General features: G+C 41.2%; 1 protein-coding gene across 11 annotated transcripts in view; it reads right to left on the bottom strand.

Moving 5' to 3' along the window:
- ZBTB20 (zinc finger and BTB domain containing 20) overlaps positions 1–17,883 on the bottom strand; it is an 814,654-nt gene that overhangs the window by 117,252 nt on the left and 679,519 nt on the right. Inside the window, exon 1 of one of the 11 annotated variants that reach the window (XM_047725376.1) lies at positions 6,618–13,045. The exons of the other annotated variants lie outside the window; for them this stretch is intronic. The gene's annotated coding sequence lies outside the window, so the exon portion shown is untranslated. Of the gene's footprint in view, positions 1–6,617; positions 13,046–17,883 lie in introns of those variants that run through there. 11 annotated transcript variants of the gene reach the window in all.

The following is a 17,883-nucleotide window of genomic DNA, read 5'->3' on the forward strand; positions in this document are numbered from 1 at the left end:
GGCTTTCAGTGCCCCTTGGGAATCAGGAGTTGACAACATGCCACTCTCACTGCCTTGTTAAAGATATAAAAAAGAGCAATTGAGGTAGACAGGAATTAATCGTATCGTAATAATAAGAACGCATGACCGATATCCCAAAATCAACAACAAAAATGTCAATAGCGAGGTCCTAAAACCCTGGGTCTTTGTTTAATTTTCCCACACTCAGAGCCAAAGGTGAGATTTAGGTTGTAAAAGGCCCTCCAGAGATAGCACTGACAGCCACTGCAGGAGAGCCTTTTCTGAATAAAATTTGTGGCTGGGGTTCCACAGATTCACCCATGCTGGAAACAGCACTCACATCAGCTCTGCCCGTGAGCCACGTGTGGGAAGGAAAGGGTAAAAAAGGAAGCATTAGCACCCCAAATCTCCAGTCATCTTCGACCATCGTGACACGGGTTAGCTGAAGGCCACGGAGAATAACGGACGAGTAGTCGTCTCTTTCTTATACAGACAGCAGAGGTGGGGGGAAACCACACACTTGTATTTTGCTAATGTAAAAGTCCCAGTGGAAACATTAGCACTCAAAGACATTAATGTGGATTTAGGACACTCCCTGAAGGATTTTGATTCCATTAGAAAAAAAAAAAAAAAAAGACGGTGACAGATATAATCCTGCTTTGATATGTTTAATGCCATTTAAAGAGAAACTGCACCCATTTACCTCAGGCCGGGACACCAAGAGTTCAAAAAGTGAAGAATCATTCCTCTGTGCAAAGAAAAAGCTTGGAAAATATTATGTGAAAATTAATTTGGCATGCTTCTTTGAAATTTTAGATTTCTGGGATGAGCAAATGGGTACAGTTTTCTTTTAACTGTTTTTGAACACCATGTGTTGAGAAGAAAACAACAGAATGGCAATTGCTCATCCAAAATGCTAACTTGTGGCATGGCACAGTCAAGATGGCCTGCCACAGCCAAAAAGCAGGTGTGCGCTATGCCTCTCACTTCAGTAGCGCGCACGCCACATGGCCCCGCTTTCGGCAACCTCTCGAATTTGCTTTTGGAACCTTTCTGAGGGGGACAGTAAACATGACTCAACAGAATGTCTAGCCTAGGAGGGACTGGCTCCCCCGGCTTTCTGGGAGACAGATTCTCTGAGGAAGAACCAAGGAAAAACAGGAATAATTTGTTATCTATTTTGGAATTCTTTGCCATATCACATCCTGTGACCTAGCACGAAAGTGACTGATTTCAGATCAGTCTGTGTGGATGAAATTTATGATTTAATCAAGTTAGAGAGAAATGGTGACGCTTCTGTGTGGCTGGAGAGAACCGATGAAATCGGCCGTCTCGTTTGGGCTGAGGACACAGTTCATGGGGCCGATACACATTATAAGCACCTAACATGACAGCTTAGAGTAATAAATTAGCCCTTCACCCCTGAGCTTCATGAAAAAGTTCAAAATACAAGATGTACGAAATTATTTGGTGAGCTGGGATGCCAAAGCTTCCTCAATCTACATTATGAATCTATTATGCCTGTTCCAGGAATTAAAAGATTTTTTTATACAGACATAGGTTTCATTAAACTACTTAACAGTTCTGAGGAAGAGGAGACAGGAAAAAAAAAAAAAGAATTTCCACTGCCCCGTAAGAAGCTTAAGAGACCAAATTGAAGCTCACTACCATTCTTAAGCCTATGCCAGGTACTGTTCAGAATGAAATCCCAGGGGGCGCCTGGGCGGTTCAGTCGTTAAGCATCTGCCTTTGGCTCAGGTCAAGATCCCAGGGTCCTGGGATGGAGCCCGGCATCAGGCTCCTTGCTCAGTGAGGAGCCTGCTTCTCCCTCTCCCACTCCCCCTGCTGTGTTCCCCCTCTCACCGTGTCTCTGACAAATAAATAAACTCTTTAAAAAAAAAAAAAAAGGAATGAAATCCCAGGACATCTGTACTGTACAGGGTCTGAACATAAAGGTGTAGATGGGGATCAAAATGATTATTTTAACATAAAGAAATGGGAAATTGCTGCTTTATTCTATGATTTAAATTAATCACTCAATAATCATTTATTAAAAGCCTACTATGTGCAAATACTGCCAGCCAAGAGTAGGGAAGAATGAAACCTATAAACACTAAATTGGAAAAAAAAAATCCTTACGTTTACAGATACAATTGATTGCTGTTCTCTGTAGGCTAGCTTTTGGGCAGGCATTCATGGAGTTCAAAAAGAGTTTGCTGCCAAATCCTTGCATGCTATTGTTAATTTGACTTATTAAAATTACTGTATTTACTATGTACCTTTTAATTCTGCTGGTACTTTCTAGGTGTTGGAGGGGATACAAACTGTGTATAAACACAATCTCTGTATTTATGAAGCTGACTGTGCAGTGGTAGGAGGAATGAGACACATATAAACATACTCTGGTAGAGAACAGTATGTAATCAGTGCCACATGAGACATATAAATAAGTGCTTTAACAGTTGGGAAGAAGGAAGACCTTCTGGCTATGGAACAACCCCTCCACAGACTTGCTAAAACAGTTCAGTGCATCAAAAGGAAGGGACCTGGACCATGCTTCAAGTTAACTAGCCATCACTGCACAGAGGGATTTAGCTGGGCTGTGAGGGGAGGGATATGTACTCTGTGTCCACAGCACCTCTCACACTGAATTGTCCTATAGCTGATGTTTACCGAAAGCGTGCATGGATGAAAGAGGAGTCCACGTGGATGCCAGGCCAGGTCAGTGGTCCCGCATCAGTCCTAGATCTTAATGATCATCAATACCTTATTAGAAGTGGACACTGTAATGACATGATTTTCTTCCCATACTTGTGTGAAAAGTTTAGTCCTTTATCCACTCTAGAGGGATGGAAGGTGTGAGTCAGGGTTTCATCCCTTCCAAGTAAGGAAACACTTTGCCCATGGTATAGGTATCATAGTGTCTGTCAGAACAGCAACAAATGAATTTCCTGCCAGACCCTCAGGACGGTGAGTCAGAGTGCACGCATTCGAGAAGTGATGACAGTGAAACAGGGACACGGCACATATGCGGTGGTCCGTACAAGAAGGCAGGTCCCATGTAGGAGGAAACAGAATTTGGATGTCGTGGCTTCTAGATCAAGGTTCTATCTATAGAATCACCTTCTTTTTCTATTTTTCTTCTTCTTGGATACTCTAGCCCTTTGCATCATAAATAGTGGCCTTCCGTAGTTGGTGTGTATGTGTGTGTATGTGCGTGTGTGTCTATTTAAGGGGGAGGATGGCATTACTGATGTGCTTTTGTAAAGGATTCAAGGTTGTCTGGATCCTCAAAGAATGCAATTGGAAAAAAAAAATACTGTTTCTTTGATTCAATGGTGCTTACATTTGGGCAGAGTTTTCTTTTTCCATCCTCAGATACAGTATTTGAGACAATCTGCCCACAATGGAAAGCTTTTAGAGCTTCAAAAGTGTAGGCGAACCAAATCAGAATTAATCTCTGTGAAAATGGAGACTCAGGCACATGGAAAAAGTTTAGAAAGGAATCCAGGCAAGAGGCAATCCCACAGAAAGCTGTCTGACATCTTTCCCAATGCCAGGTGAGCTAGAGTGTGACAGGTAAGGATGGGGCGTAGAGAGTTCTAGCCCCTCATATGATCCATTGTCTCACCTGCACACATAGAACTGGGGTCTTTGTTGTGAGAGGGTCCAGCTGATTTACTTCCCTGTCCTGTGGTCTGCGTGAACCCCAGGAGGCTAACTAAGGGAAGTCTAGGCTAATTGGGGCCAAGATAAAATGGCCAATAACTATTCACTCAAAAACACAAACAGATCAGTCTGCAGGGTAGCTGCAGCAGTGTTTGCTTTTTTTTTTTTTTTTAATTTAAAGATTTTATTTATTTGAGAGAAAGAGAGAGAGCGAAAGAGCGTGCAAGAAGAGGGGAGCGGGGGGGGCGGAGAGGGAGACTCTCTGCTGAGCTGGAAGCCAGATGTGGGGGCTCCACTCCATCCCAGGATCCTGGGATCATGACCTAAGGCAAAGGAAGACATTTAAACCACTTAACCCACTGAGCCACCCAGGCGCCCCATGGCTCTTATTATCATATTAAAAGCTGTGCATTTCGGGGGGGGGGGGGGGATAAAGCTCTTAAAAAACAAAAAGTCCTTGGGAACCATGGAAGCTAAAATGATAGAAGGTAACAATGATCACCTCTGAATACTTGGTATGTGCCCAGCAGGTTTTTTATATGTGGATTTCTTCACGTATGCTCTCTATTTGATCCTCATACCAACTAGGAAAGATTTATATTTTGCCCCTTCTCTTTGTAAGGAGTTTAGGGTTCAGAGAGGTTAGGTGACTCTCCTCCCGTCGCACAGTTAGAAGGGGTTAAGCTGGGATTCCAGTCTGAGTGGTGGGACACAAAGCCTGTGCTCTTCTCCGTGCCTTGTGCTTTTCGTGGCATGGAATCAGTGTTTGAGGAACTCTGCCCAGCATCTCTGGTTAGCAGAGTAAATTGCTTTTATCATTTGCCAACATGTCATAGAAAAAAACCAAAACAACAAAAAAATTAAAACTCCTAGCTCTAGGAGGTTTCCTATCTACCACCTGAAATTTGGCTTGGTTTCGTATTTGAGTATCTGACAATCTTATAGAAAGTCTAACAAGAATGAAGAATTTTTCATTTATGCCAGCTCCTACATTAGTTAAAAATCTTCTTCCTATATAACATTGTGCCCAGGGAACTCTCTCACGGCCAGAAACTCATCTGAAAATGCTGAAAAGTCAGAATTTGGGGCCTATCTGAGGACTAATGTTACCAGCTGTGAGTCGGCTTGAACATCAGTAATATGATATTTCCCGCTACAATTTGATTTGGTTAAAATGTGTTTGAAGTTCACCCTTTTATTAACTAGAATTACCACCTCCTGTAACTGGAGGGCCCCTGAGAGCAGGCTACTAGTGCAATCCAACCTCCCACCTGCCATCAGTGCATTTCCTGGCAACAAATACTATTAAATTGGTAACTACAGAAATAGGTCAAAATGTCTTTTCAATAGTTGCTAATGTTCTCCTAATGCTCCATCGCCTGCCTTTGATTCTCCTGCTAACATTTTCTCTCACATCACAGCAGCAACAACTAGTGAAAAGACAAGACTAGAACGTGGAGAAAAGCTCACAGAGGCAAACGGAGGTGCTCTTAGGAGTTCCCCAAATGGTTGGATAGAAGAGCTGCATCTTCCTCGTGGCTGAGGGCCCCAAACTCCGCTCTGCGTGTGAGTTGGGTGACCAGGGGAAAAAAGCCACGTCCCATCTAAGTCTTAATACCCATCTCTACAAAAGAGGAAACTCAAGGTGACTGATTATTCAAATCTGCAAAACTCTCTGAGTTCACAGGAGGTAGGAGCCTTGATTTGTCACAAAGCAGTCAGTTTTAAACTTATTTACTCTACTTTCATAACCATACCCATTAGGGCCTTGACTATCCAAGATAGAAACTTATTTTCATATCAAAAAAAAATGTTACTGTGGCATATTTTTGTAACAGAGACCCTCTGCAATCATCTGGGGTTTGATTATTCACTGTGTAAACCTACATTTTTTCCTCCTCTCTCGCTCACCCAGGAAGAAGGTTTGCTTTTCTGAGTTCACATCACATATGTGACCAAAGATGAAGATGAGGGTGGGTGGGTACAGCTGCATACGTACTTGGGGGATTCTAGGCAGAGGAGTTTGGCTCAGAAGGGACAGCCACCTACAGTAAGCAGGGAGCAGACACACCCTTGTTAATAAGGGTCCTTTCAATTTCCAACCCTTTTTCTGAAATGCAAACATCCTGTAGGGTGGTTAAGCCATTCACATACCTCCTGCTCTAAGCACTTCAACCCGGAGAGAGCTACTTTGGTTTAAAGCAGCTCTGAGCGGGGAGCTAGGGGAAAGGATAGAGAGGAAGAAAAAGGAAGTCAGATTAACATACGAATTTTGGGCCCCGGAGGCAGAGGAAAAGAGGAAGGGAGTGTCTGTGATTGCAAAGGACTCAATTTCCTTTGCCATTTTTGTCCTGGGCCTTGTCTGGAGATGCCTGGTTGATGAGTAAAGCTTTTGGGCTCTTCTGCTGTGCCATGGTTGCGCTGGTGCTAGACACAGAACTACATTGATTAAAAAACTTGCAAACTTTGGCTTACCTGGTTTAGGCAAGAATGGGGTATTCTAATCTACAGTTTAAAGTCACAAAGACTACACCATCTAGGATCTCTCCACCAGATTCCTCTGCTTTCCTTCCTTTCATAGGAAGGGAGAATAAACCTGGGGGGAAAGAGGGTGGGGGGAAGGAGCCGGGAGAGGTGGAGGAAGCTAACCCTTCCTGAGTTTCTGCTGGGAGTGAGGCTTAGCATTAACTGAACCTCTCTCTGGATCCTCCCAACAACTCTGGAGGCATGATCAGTGGTAGGAAGGATTTTTAGAGGTTCAGAGAAGCTAGCTAGCCTAAGGTGACCGGTCGTGTTCTTTTTCACACACAACTCTCTCTGCTCCTAGTTCCTCCCGCATATTTCCTCCTCCACCTGCTTATGGACACTTAGAAATTGGTTTGTGGACCATTCATTTAGAATAGATATTTTAGGAACATTGAGGATGCCCTGAGTTGTCAAAAGCGTACCTGGCTAAGACTCCGGAGACTTGGGTTCTTCTGGTGAAATCCTGGTTCTAACAACTGTCACTGTGGACAGGTCCATGAATCTCCATGGGGTCTAGTCCAGACCCATCTTAAAATTCTGTCGTTCACACTCCTCGAGGTGGTAACAGGGGTTGGTGTGTATGTACAAAATTTAGCAAAAATCACTATTATTAGGTGCCTTAAATAGACTAAAGAGAGGAACTTCATCCCTCTGATGCCAATTTGCAGCAAGAACGATGAAAGGATTGCTATGGGCTGAAGGCAAGACAGGAAGTAAGAAGGACAGGACACAGAGCTATAGTGGCCTGCAACGGTGGGAGTCTAAGAGACAGAAGCCCAGGGTCAGAGCTGGGAGATCAACTTGTTTTTAGAATACTCTGTTGTGTCTAATAGCATAATGCTTGGGAAGTCCTAGTCTAAGATAACCTAAATGTTCCATGTTCTTTTTTCAGTCTTAACGCAATGGTTGACACCTATTTTAATCACCCAATAAAGGGCAAAGACTTCACTACCACAACTATTTCTTCCAAGTATCAACCTCTAGTGAAAAGATACTTGGCTGAGACAACTACTACTGAGTTTCTGATTACAAGACAAGACCATCTTGATTATAATCATCTCAAGTTGTCTGGAGGATGGAAAGAGTGATGGGTTCTTCGGAACCACATTATATGGACAGAAATCTTCCAAGTTTAACACAAGAATTAGCTTCTGATGACTCAAAAGAGGATCATTTTCAGTAAGAAAAGACATGTGCCTGTTACCTTCAGTGGGTATGCCAGGAAAATTGAAATTCCACATACGACCAGCTACATAATTTGTAGGGCTCAAGGCAAAATGGAAATGTGGGGCCCCTTATTCAAAAACCATTAAGAATTTCAAGACAGCAACAGCAGAGCATTAAACCAAGCACATGGCCCTCCTAATCATGGGACCATGAGCAACTGTGCAGGTTGTACCTCCCAGGAAGGTGGTCCTGATTCCAGTTACTGTTTACACTAAGCCAAGGCAGTCCCATAATTACCAAGACCAAAATTAAGAAAGGTGCACTCCTGCTCTCAAAACTCTCAGTCGATCCTCTCTTCCTAGGGTAAGGACGCAAATGAATCCTGCAGCAAGGATGAGAAAAATCTTGGGTCTGCCAACATGTTTGATAGATTGCAATGGCACTGGCTTCTGCTACATTTGTCACAGGCACTAATCCCCACTTCTGTCACAACCCAAAGATGCCCAGGATATCAATGTCTGGGAATTGAAACATAGTTTCTGAAAACACAAATTTCTGTGAAAACACACAGACACACACACAGACACACACACACACACATGCACACACGGACACACACACAACAAAACAAGCAGAAGTTACTAAAAAGAAGCGGAGTTCCCTGGATGTAAGTCTTGTCCCGGATATCTTTCTGGCCTTACCTTGAGCAGTTCTTGAACAAGTGCACACAGGCTCAAAGCACAGGTGAATTACCACAATGACTCTTTTCAGTTTGGGGAAAAATACAAGAAACAGGAGAACCTAGTCATAGCCCAGTAGAAACTCCTTGTTTCAGTTTGTTTTCTCCCTCTCTCTCTCCTTATTGTGCTAAATTGGAACTGTGACTTCACTTTCCATGGAAGCCAGTTTCTCTTTCCTGGATGCTTGTAACGGACCAGAGAAAAGCTAGCAGAGGGTACCTATCATGTTAACAATTCACATTTATTTATCTTCACCTGTCTCCCTCCCCGCCACCCGCCAAGTCATTGCCATTCCACTGAGGTCTATGTATAGGAAGCAGAGATTGAAAAAGAAGCAAAATGAACCCAAAAGTACAGTAGCAGTACAAAATAGATGAAAGTGGCCTCTTTTCCAATGATCTTAGGGGCTTTATATAAACTAAGTCTGACTCTCATTGGGACAGACCCATAGCCTGGGCAGATGCCTAGAATGTCTGTATAGGTTAAAGCTTATCCTCTCCTTATCCTTGTCCCATTTTCTAAAAAATAACTGTCTAATATAGAGAACAAGTTCATTCTTACAGCCAGAATTGTACTTTTATACTATACCTTGATTTAGGATTTTTTTTTTTCTTTTTACTGTATCTATTGGCAAAGCTAATCATTTGTTTTGCTTAGTAGGCTTGTACTGCCTTTAGTAAGGCCACACGGGTCCATAAGTAGATAGAAATGTGTTTGAATCTCTATAAATATGCTTAGATTTCCAAAAGTCTTCCATTTCACAGAAGTGATAGAGGCTCAGTCATCATTTGCAAGTGTTTTAACAACTGGTAATTAGCTAAGAAGGTCTTTAAAAAAAAAAGTGATTGACCTTCACAACAGTTGCATATATGAAATCCCGATTTGTTTATTTTTAAATCATTCTCCCCTGCTGTAAATAGATAACTATAATATATACATTTATATACATGTGTACAATCAGCCTTAGCAATACCGCTGTGAGGGAGATGAGGATAGATGGTTTTCTATTTATTTGACAAATGCAGTATTACATAGCTGGGTTAAATGATTTGTCCTGTTAGGAAAGGTGGAGCTGGGGGACCCTCCCCCACCATCACAACTGCTCTCAATGTTATATCACTCTGGAATCAGGCAGCCACTGTTGTTTTCAGGCTACCTGATTGAAAGGTGGGGCAAGGCAATTTTCCAAAAAAAGTTTAACTCTTTCTTCTCTTTCTCATATTTCCTTACTATCTGTTCCCTCTGAGATTATTATAAACAATTGATAAATGTGGCTGCTGTATGTTTATCCTTGCTCTTCATGGGCTCTAATGGGTTTTAGTTCTCAAGAGGGCATAAGAAAAAAAAATTACCTCCAAAATAGAGATAAATAAAATAAACAAAATAGTGATAAATAAAGCTGGGACAGTGGATTTGAGTTAATGTCCCTCATGGAAGTTGGTACAAGTGAGGTCTCGGACTCCCGTTTCACAAGAGCTAGTCCAGAGCTGTGAAGGGATACAACAGGAGCGAGGGCTTCTGGAGGCGGGATCTGCTCATCGATACACTTGTTGTTCTCTTGGCATCCCAAATGGGGGTCAGAGCTTCCGCTGTCTCTTTCTGCTTCAACTTGCTGCTCTCCACTGTACATTAAGGCTGCATCCTCTAAGTCCTGACCTTAGACAGTCTTTCTCTATTTTGGTACATATTTGCATGTCACTTACGGTGCTGTATTTGATTAAAAAAAAAAAGGGCCTGACTGTTATTTGGCCAGGGAAAGACTATTTTGGTATTTTTTTTTAACTCCTTATTACCTCTTTTGTTGACTATTTGTGGGAATAAAACTATGTTAGGTTTCTTGCCACTTCTCATGATTCTGGTTAATGTTTCCCAATGTTATCTGGTACATTTGTAGGGAATACAATTTTATTTTAATACAACCTCAACAAAACATAATTGTGAAAGAAAACCAAGAGGGAAGAACATAGATAATGAATTTTGAAGTTAAATGTAGTAAGTTACTTAATTCTGAAATATCTGCCGTTCTCACTCATTTATATCATCAGAATGTAATACAGCTGACAAAGTGGTTATCCATACGAAGGTTTTTTTGTTTTGTTTTATTTTAACGAAGGGACAGAATTATGAGTTTATTTTTTGGTGATAAGAGCTCTCACCCCTGCAGCACACTAGCCCCTAAGCACCATCTGCTGTGCGAAGCCAGCTTCGGTGAGTCCTCCTGGAGGACACAGCACTATCAAAATAATCAAGAAAGCTGCTTCTGTTTAGGACCCAGGCTTCGCAGAGGGTGGCCTCCGTGTCCTCAGAACCTTGCTGGCTGTCATCCCATCAGGTACCCAGCCTGCAGTTGCCACTCAGACGTGGAGAGTGTGTGCGTGGGGATGACACACAATGGGCCAGGAAGGGACACAGAGCTCTGTCGTACCAGTACATTTATTGTAAGGAACTAGTTATGCTGCAACGGCTTTGCTCTTTTATATTCCAGGCAACACGCCGGTGAATATAATTCATAATGAACATATTCAACATTTTTCCATCAGTTCAATACATTATTCATAAATATTAGAGATGGAAAAGACCTAGTAGATTACTGAGTCCAAACCGCCTTTCTGCACCTCCATTTCCCCCAACTGTTGATGCTAGCTCAAAACAACAGCAACAACAACAAATCACACAGGGAAAGCAACAAATTCACATTTTTTATGAGTAAAAGGGAAAGCTCCAAAGAAGAAGCCTGCATTGAGAGTGGGGAGGTCTGAGGCTTTTCCTTCCTGCCGGTGTGGCTCACTGAGGACTAGGATTCTGGGCGGCTCTTTGCCGTGAAGACGGGCCAAGGGAGGGCAATGCCCATTTTTCCTCTTGAGAATCCAAATTCAGGGTAAAGCCCCAGAGGCTATACCGTGTCCCGGGCTAAGTGCTTACTATCTGTCTCTACAACCTGGTGTGGACTCAGGCATTCTTCTCTCCAGTTAGAACTTAAGATACTGACAATAATGATGAAAAAAAATAGTATAAATAAATAGAAAGTTAAAACTACTAGAGAATGCTCCCTGGGATTATCTGTACTATCAAGATAGGAAACTCTGCAGATGCTACTGTCTCTCTGGAGGAATAAATGCTTGCATTTTAATATTCTCAGCAGCTGGTTCCTGTTGAATACCATCAGGATGATTCAGCCACCCACCAGGAACACCAGTAACAGCAAGTGCACACACAGAAATCTGCAAAACTTTCTTCTCTTGATGCCAACCCCATTACTCTGGCAAAGTCAGAGCCCTTTATTGAATTACCAGTTCTACTATATGTGACCCTTTCCCCTCTGGAATACTAGCACACTCGGAAAGAAATGGAACTTTTGGCTGGGTAAGATGCAACATTCTTTCTGACTTGAGCATACCCTGCTGTCACTCTCTTGCGGCCACGGTCATGTGATCTGCTCCTTTAACATGTTCTCATCATTCGATGGAATCTCGAAGGACCAGTGAGGTCCGTACATACCCTGAGTCCACCTTGCACGCCACGGCACTACAGCTGAACCTGTGTATTTAATGCTGGTTCTTTACCCTGGCCAGCCTCCGGTTATTTTCTCACTTCCATTTTTCAGAAGTTTCCCCTTGCCACAGAATGTGGTTGCATGCCAGGACAGACAGAAACGTGTAGATGAATGGCACTGACCATAGCCATGACTCAAACAGAATGACCATGCCATACTCAAGTTAGATAAAAAGCCTAAATGGGCCCCCTTCTTCAAACAGACCAGATTAGATATAAAGGGAAAAAAATGCCAAAGATGATAGCTAGCTATCAAAATTGCCTCACTGCCTCATTTTCAGGTCCCCAAAGGAAAATCTAAGGACATTCAACACAGAGTCAGGTGCTCTCAACAGCCATGAAAATATACGGCTGGAGAGGGAATCTATAAATGTAATGAATACACAATTGGCTTATAACAGATACAACTAAAATTAAATTCAATATCTTGACCTGCTCTCCAAAGTGAAAGTTTCTAGTTCAGGCTACAGACAGAGGTATAACAAGCTCATTAATCATATGGGCCAGGACTATAAGCTGACACTTCTGGGGATGCTGAGAAGAGCAATCCTCAGTGGTTGTGGGGTCCGTGGGGAACCCGAATGAGAATGCGGCACTGGCCACAAGCAGCCACTATTCTAAACTCCCAGGTAACAAAGTAAGGATCTCTGTTAGGAAGTAACAGACCCTACGGACTTGCACAAGAAGATTCAATATACTTTTTATTCAGTTCCTATTATGGAAAAGTCACTGCGTTTGTGTTTGTTGCTTGAGGAGATAATGGACTCAATGAGATCAGCCTAGGACCCCAAGAAGAATGTTGTTGGAAGAACTGCAGAAAAGGGAATATTAATAACAGTAGTGGTAACAACAACAAGGATATCGAATTATGGCCACATGCTAGTTTTTCTGGCAAGCATGTCATACACTCCTTCATAAAATTCTTACACTGTTTCAGCAAGGTGGTTATCATTTTCCCACTTACAGATGTGCATAGTGAGGCCCAGTTAAATGAAATGCATTGCCCCAAATTACATAGACCTGTTCCTTAACGTTGTAAGTAAATACTTAACATTACAGATAAATACAAAGATGAATCTATAAGACAGAATATGACAAGAGCCATTAAAAGATAGAGTATTGTAGAAATAACACCAGGGAAAAGGAACAGGGATGTGAAAAGGTGGCATGTGCTTAGGAAACAAGGAGTAGCCTGGTCTGTAATGCATTTAAACTTGTTGACTCAGCACCCTCTGATTATAACTCATACTTTGATAAGATAATAAGATACACCTATCTGTACAAAAAGATTTCTAGGAAGAAGGACATCTTTCCAAAAGATCTATTATTTCTCGTATTTTTTTTCTTTCTCTTCCGTTCTCTTTCCTTCTCCCCTTCTTTTTCTTTCTTTTCCTCCCTCCCTCCCTTCCTTCTTTCTTTCCTTCCTTCCTTCCTTCCTCCCTCCCTCCCTCCCTCCCTCCTTTTTTTCTTTCTTTCCTTCCTTCCTTCCTGTCTCTCTCTCTTTCTTTCTTTCTTTTTCTTTCTCCCTTCCTCCCTCCCTCCCTTCCCCCCCCCTCTTTCTTCCTCTCTTTTCCTCCTCTCTCTCTCTCTTGGTGGGCGCAGACAGAACAGAAATGAAGTACAAAGTAACCCCGGAGGAGATATGAGTGTGAGGGGAGCACTGTTAACAGCAGAGGGTGTCCAAAGAGGGCAAGATCTGGGTACATTTTCGTTTATTCCCCAGACTGCCTGATCCTTAGCGCTCGTATTTGCCCCTGCCCCATTAAGCTAAAATTATTGGTACAGTGGTAGGAACCCAGAAGGATTGGATCCTTTGTTCTCTTCCTCAATTACTTCTGATATATCATCTACTCTTTATTTTTATAAAAATTGTGTTCGGGGTCAGGATGTGGTGTAGGAGCAGTAGCTAGAAAGCCAGAGTTCTAATACAATTTACCTTTCTCATCTTGAGAAAGTTTTGTCACTTCTCTGTTTAAATTTTCCTATCAGCAAAGTAAATGGTTTCAGTCCAAATAGCATTCCTTAATCTGTTAACAATGCACCCCCCACCCCTTTCCTTTTGATGAAAATAAAACCTTATGCTTTTCTGAATTCTTTTTCACTCTTCTCTAGTTAGACCCCTGGTTCACAGAATGCACTGTACAGTACCACTGGTCAAGAGGAATTGGAGGAGCTTTCCTTTAAACTTGTTTTATAAATATAAGTCATTGTACTACATAAAAATACCAATTTTCTCAAATTCTACAGGGTGCTGCAAGCAGGTATTCAGTATTTTTTCTTTTTTTTCTGGAGAGTTTGCTCACCCCCTCACCCACATTGAGATATCTAAGGCTCCTTCAAACTCTAAGATGCAATGATTATGATTCTATGATGCTGACATTTGCTTTGTCGTCACTTAAAGCAGAGCTTTTCAACTTCAAACAACAGCATAACAAGTTGCTATAACAATTACACTTATATGAATCTTTAGGCAGATGGGGACAACAGCTCTTTACAACTAGGATCACACCGGACAGCCCAAGCTTTAGGAGGGTGTGAAAATTCTCAGCAAAGGTGAATTCCTCAGTTAATTATATCCTATAGGAAAAAGTCTTGCCTTCCCATTTACTTATAAAACTGACTAACTCATTTTTTTTTGTGGGGGGGGGGGTGATGTTAATTTTCCAGCTAACCACAGGCTGGAAACATCTCCAGTAACTTTAATCTCTAGTCCCCACTCTGTCGCAGTTCCCGTGTCTCACCCTCCTAACCTTGCCCATTGAGTTCATCCTTACTGATGTAATCATACATGTTTCTTTGTAGTGACATTCGTCACAGTGCTCATTTAGAATTATCATCATTTCTACTGCACCCTAGGTCAACGGGATTAAACGTGCTTATGCAATTTGTTGTCATTTTAATTTTTTCAGCTAGGGCTTCTTCATCCAGAAGGACAATTTATTTTATCTGATCAATATGTAACTAGCCAGTCAAATGACTCTGGAAAATTGGTAGAAAAATCATTCACTGGGGCAAAATCTTGTATTTAGAGTGGTTTTTATAAACCTGGACAGTGGCATTTCACCGACCTTGAATCCACAGGTCCAAAATTTATTAGCGTAAACTTAGTCTTTCAGTCTATTAAAGCAATAAACATAAAATATGCATGATTTGTATTTATGTGTGTGTGGAATTTAATAAACTCGTCGAGAGTCAGGTATTTTTAAAGAAATCTCTGGCCTGTTCCACACTGACTAATTCACCGATTTCCAGATAGAGCTGAAAATATTCTTTTTGCTGTGGCTTAAACTTTTTTTTTTTTTTTTAATAAATACAGTACATAGACTGTAAAGTAGCAGTGTGGTTCCCTGTGACATTCTACATATTCCTTAACTTTGCTCTCTCTATGCTCAGGGGTCAGGGGATGCAAAATGAATAAATCCACAACAGTTTAAATCTAAGAATTTGGCTAAACTCTGAAAACATAGCTTAATAGACTCGAAAGCTTGGTATCTCATCATTGCTTTATATTATAAGGCTGACAATGCCACCTTATAAAAGATATATTCGTTTATTTTCCTATTCGATCAAAAGTGAGGGTTTCAGGAATGGGAATGGATTACAGATCGTTCTCTCCTGGTTATTTTTGGCTTTAAGTATATTGATCATTTTATCATTTTCTTGTTTTAAACTGCTTTAAACACAGCACAAATGTTATTCTCATCATGCCAGAAATGGGTTTGGAATTGATTTTGAGTTTCCGTCAATTTTACTCTTTGCTCTCTGAGAGAAGTTTTTCACTTGTTTAAATTCGAAAGGATAGTTTTGTTCAAAAGATGTCAGAGTACAACCTTTAGAGATCCTCAGCTGGACAAGAAAGCTCACATTTTTCTACTTTACAGAAGAATAAAAAATCATGAATTTATTACCATGGACTTTATTGAAATTAGTGAGGAATCATTCATACGAATGCAATTCCAAGGGTTTCCTCCCTCTCTTTCTCTTCATGTAAGTGTTCGACAAAAGCGTGTATCTTCTGAGAAGCCAGCCTGATTGGTCCAGGTTGGCACTGTTTCAGTGTTTGGCCTACGGCGGCTGCTTAGGAATAATTTTGTCTCATCCTCTCTATTTTCCTGGACCGTATCAGACTCAGACACGTGGTATGCAAAGGAAATCCAAGTCCCTTAAAAATGCTATTTCTTTGGGTACTAAAGCCAAGTCGAGTTCTACTTTGGCCAAATGATCTTATCAAGATTTAACAAGAGATATGCAGTAATATCTACAATCTGTGAGCAGACATTCACTAAGGAAGATAATTTACTACATACAGGATACATACAGAATACATATATTTTCCCTCCTGCAAGCAGGGAGGGACACGATCGAACTTATTCTATTGCTGCTGAGAATAACAACACTGACAGGGATTTTATGGCAATTATTCATTTCAGTTAATTTAGAAAGAAATAAACAAGCAGTTCTTTCCATATTAAAACAGATACTGGAGATCTATTTTCAGTTATTGCTGAAAATATTTTGGCTTCCATAAAGGCACCTTACTAACACAGCTGCTTTGCCCTCCTCTGCGCTGTCACAATTCAGAATTTGTAACATTTCAGCCAGGTTCTCTAGACTAATTGGATGAAACAATTGCATTGCAGTGTTAAGATGCCTTTGCAGAATCAAATGAGAGGAGATCTGCACAGTTCAGAGAGCCTGGAAGATCTGTAACAAACACAGCCCAAATCCTACATGTTCCATACATTTTTCTACATTCAAAGTAATAATCACTTGGATAGTAAGTGTTAGGATTTAACTTCACACTTAGGACTATCAACAAACATAGGGAGGAATTTAGATACACGAACTTCACTTCCCACTCCGGTCTGTCTTCTCGTCTGTACTATGCTTCGCCTCATCTCTTCCGAAAAGTACCAGGAAATCTCCTCTCCAGCTCTCTGGGCCCTTGGTTTTACATGTGTAGTAATGACACACCTTGAGACAGAGAGCCCCACAAGCTAGAGTGGGACGTTCATTTAAATACAGACTTAGGGGGAAGAGCTCCATCTACTGCATCAGTTGGATCACAGTTTGCACCCTACAGTTATCCCATTCACTACTTTCAACCTCTCAGAGGCTCTGGAGAGAATGAAAAAGTTATAGCCTCCAAACCGCTTTGACTCAGGCCATTTTGAGTATTTCCCAGATATTCTGAGCCCCTTTCCTTTACCCTTCCCAATCTCCAAAGCTTTCTATGTTTCAGAATAAAAGAAAAATGGGATGCTTTGCTATATAAACCATCCTTGGAAAGAGGTAGGAAGCCATTGGTTCCCGAAGGAAAAGCCCTATATTGCGAAGGGGGAAAGCAATAGAGAGAAAATCACTCTACCTGGCTGGCTGAGCAGCCCAGGTAAAAAGCATAGAGAAGCATAGCCTACTTACGCCTGCCTTGCATCATTGCGGGGAAGTCTGCAGCCACCCAGGATCAGGTCTTCTGGGCTCTCCCCAGCTGCACAATGTTGTTGTGGCATTGGGAATTTGCTGTGGCTTCGTAAGATTATGGGGATATGCTTCAGCAAGCCAAAAAAGTCACAAACAAAATTCAGGAGAGAAAAAAAAAAAAAAAGTACAAAAACAGCTGATCTTACTGGAGGAGCTCTTGGCATTTGCCTACATATGCCACAATTTTCTTTGGTATTTCCTGGTTCTGTGATCAGAAAAATTATCATATTATGTTTATTATTGTTGTTTTTTTCAGGGTTGCTAGTGGTGGTACAGGGAGGGCAAACACTGTGGGAGTTTTGGGGAGTCGCAAGGTAAAGATTACTTCTCCCACTTGTTTGAAGGCTTTCCAGACATCACAAGGTTAGAAAGTTTCTTTTTCAGAATAATGAAGATACACAGAAGTCATATATAGGGAAAAATCCCATAGTCTTTCCAGATTGGGAAAGTGAAAAACTTTTTAACATAGTAACAGATATGGAACAAAGCAAACCACATCTGAATAAACTCAAACGTTAATATAGCTGCATAAAATTCGAGTGTGAATGACTTCTAAAAATACTCTATAAATTAAGATACCTTATTAGAATACAAATAGACATTATAAGTGTATACATATATTAAATAATCAGAGGGAGGCAACTGTTAACTAAATTTCTAAATTATAAAAAATAGAATATAATAAATTAATAAAAGTTTGCATTAATGCTAATCTTCTTTTATGTAAAAATAAAATTAATATAAATGT

The sequence above is a fragment of the Lutra lutra genome, chromosome 1 (assembly GCF_902655055.1).
Source record: "Lutra lutra chromosome 1, mLutLut1.2, whole genome shotgun sequence".
Lineage (NCBI taxonomy): Eukaryota > Metazoa > Chordata > Mammalia > Carnivora > Mustelidae > Lutra > Lutra lutra.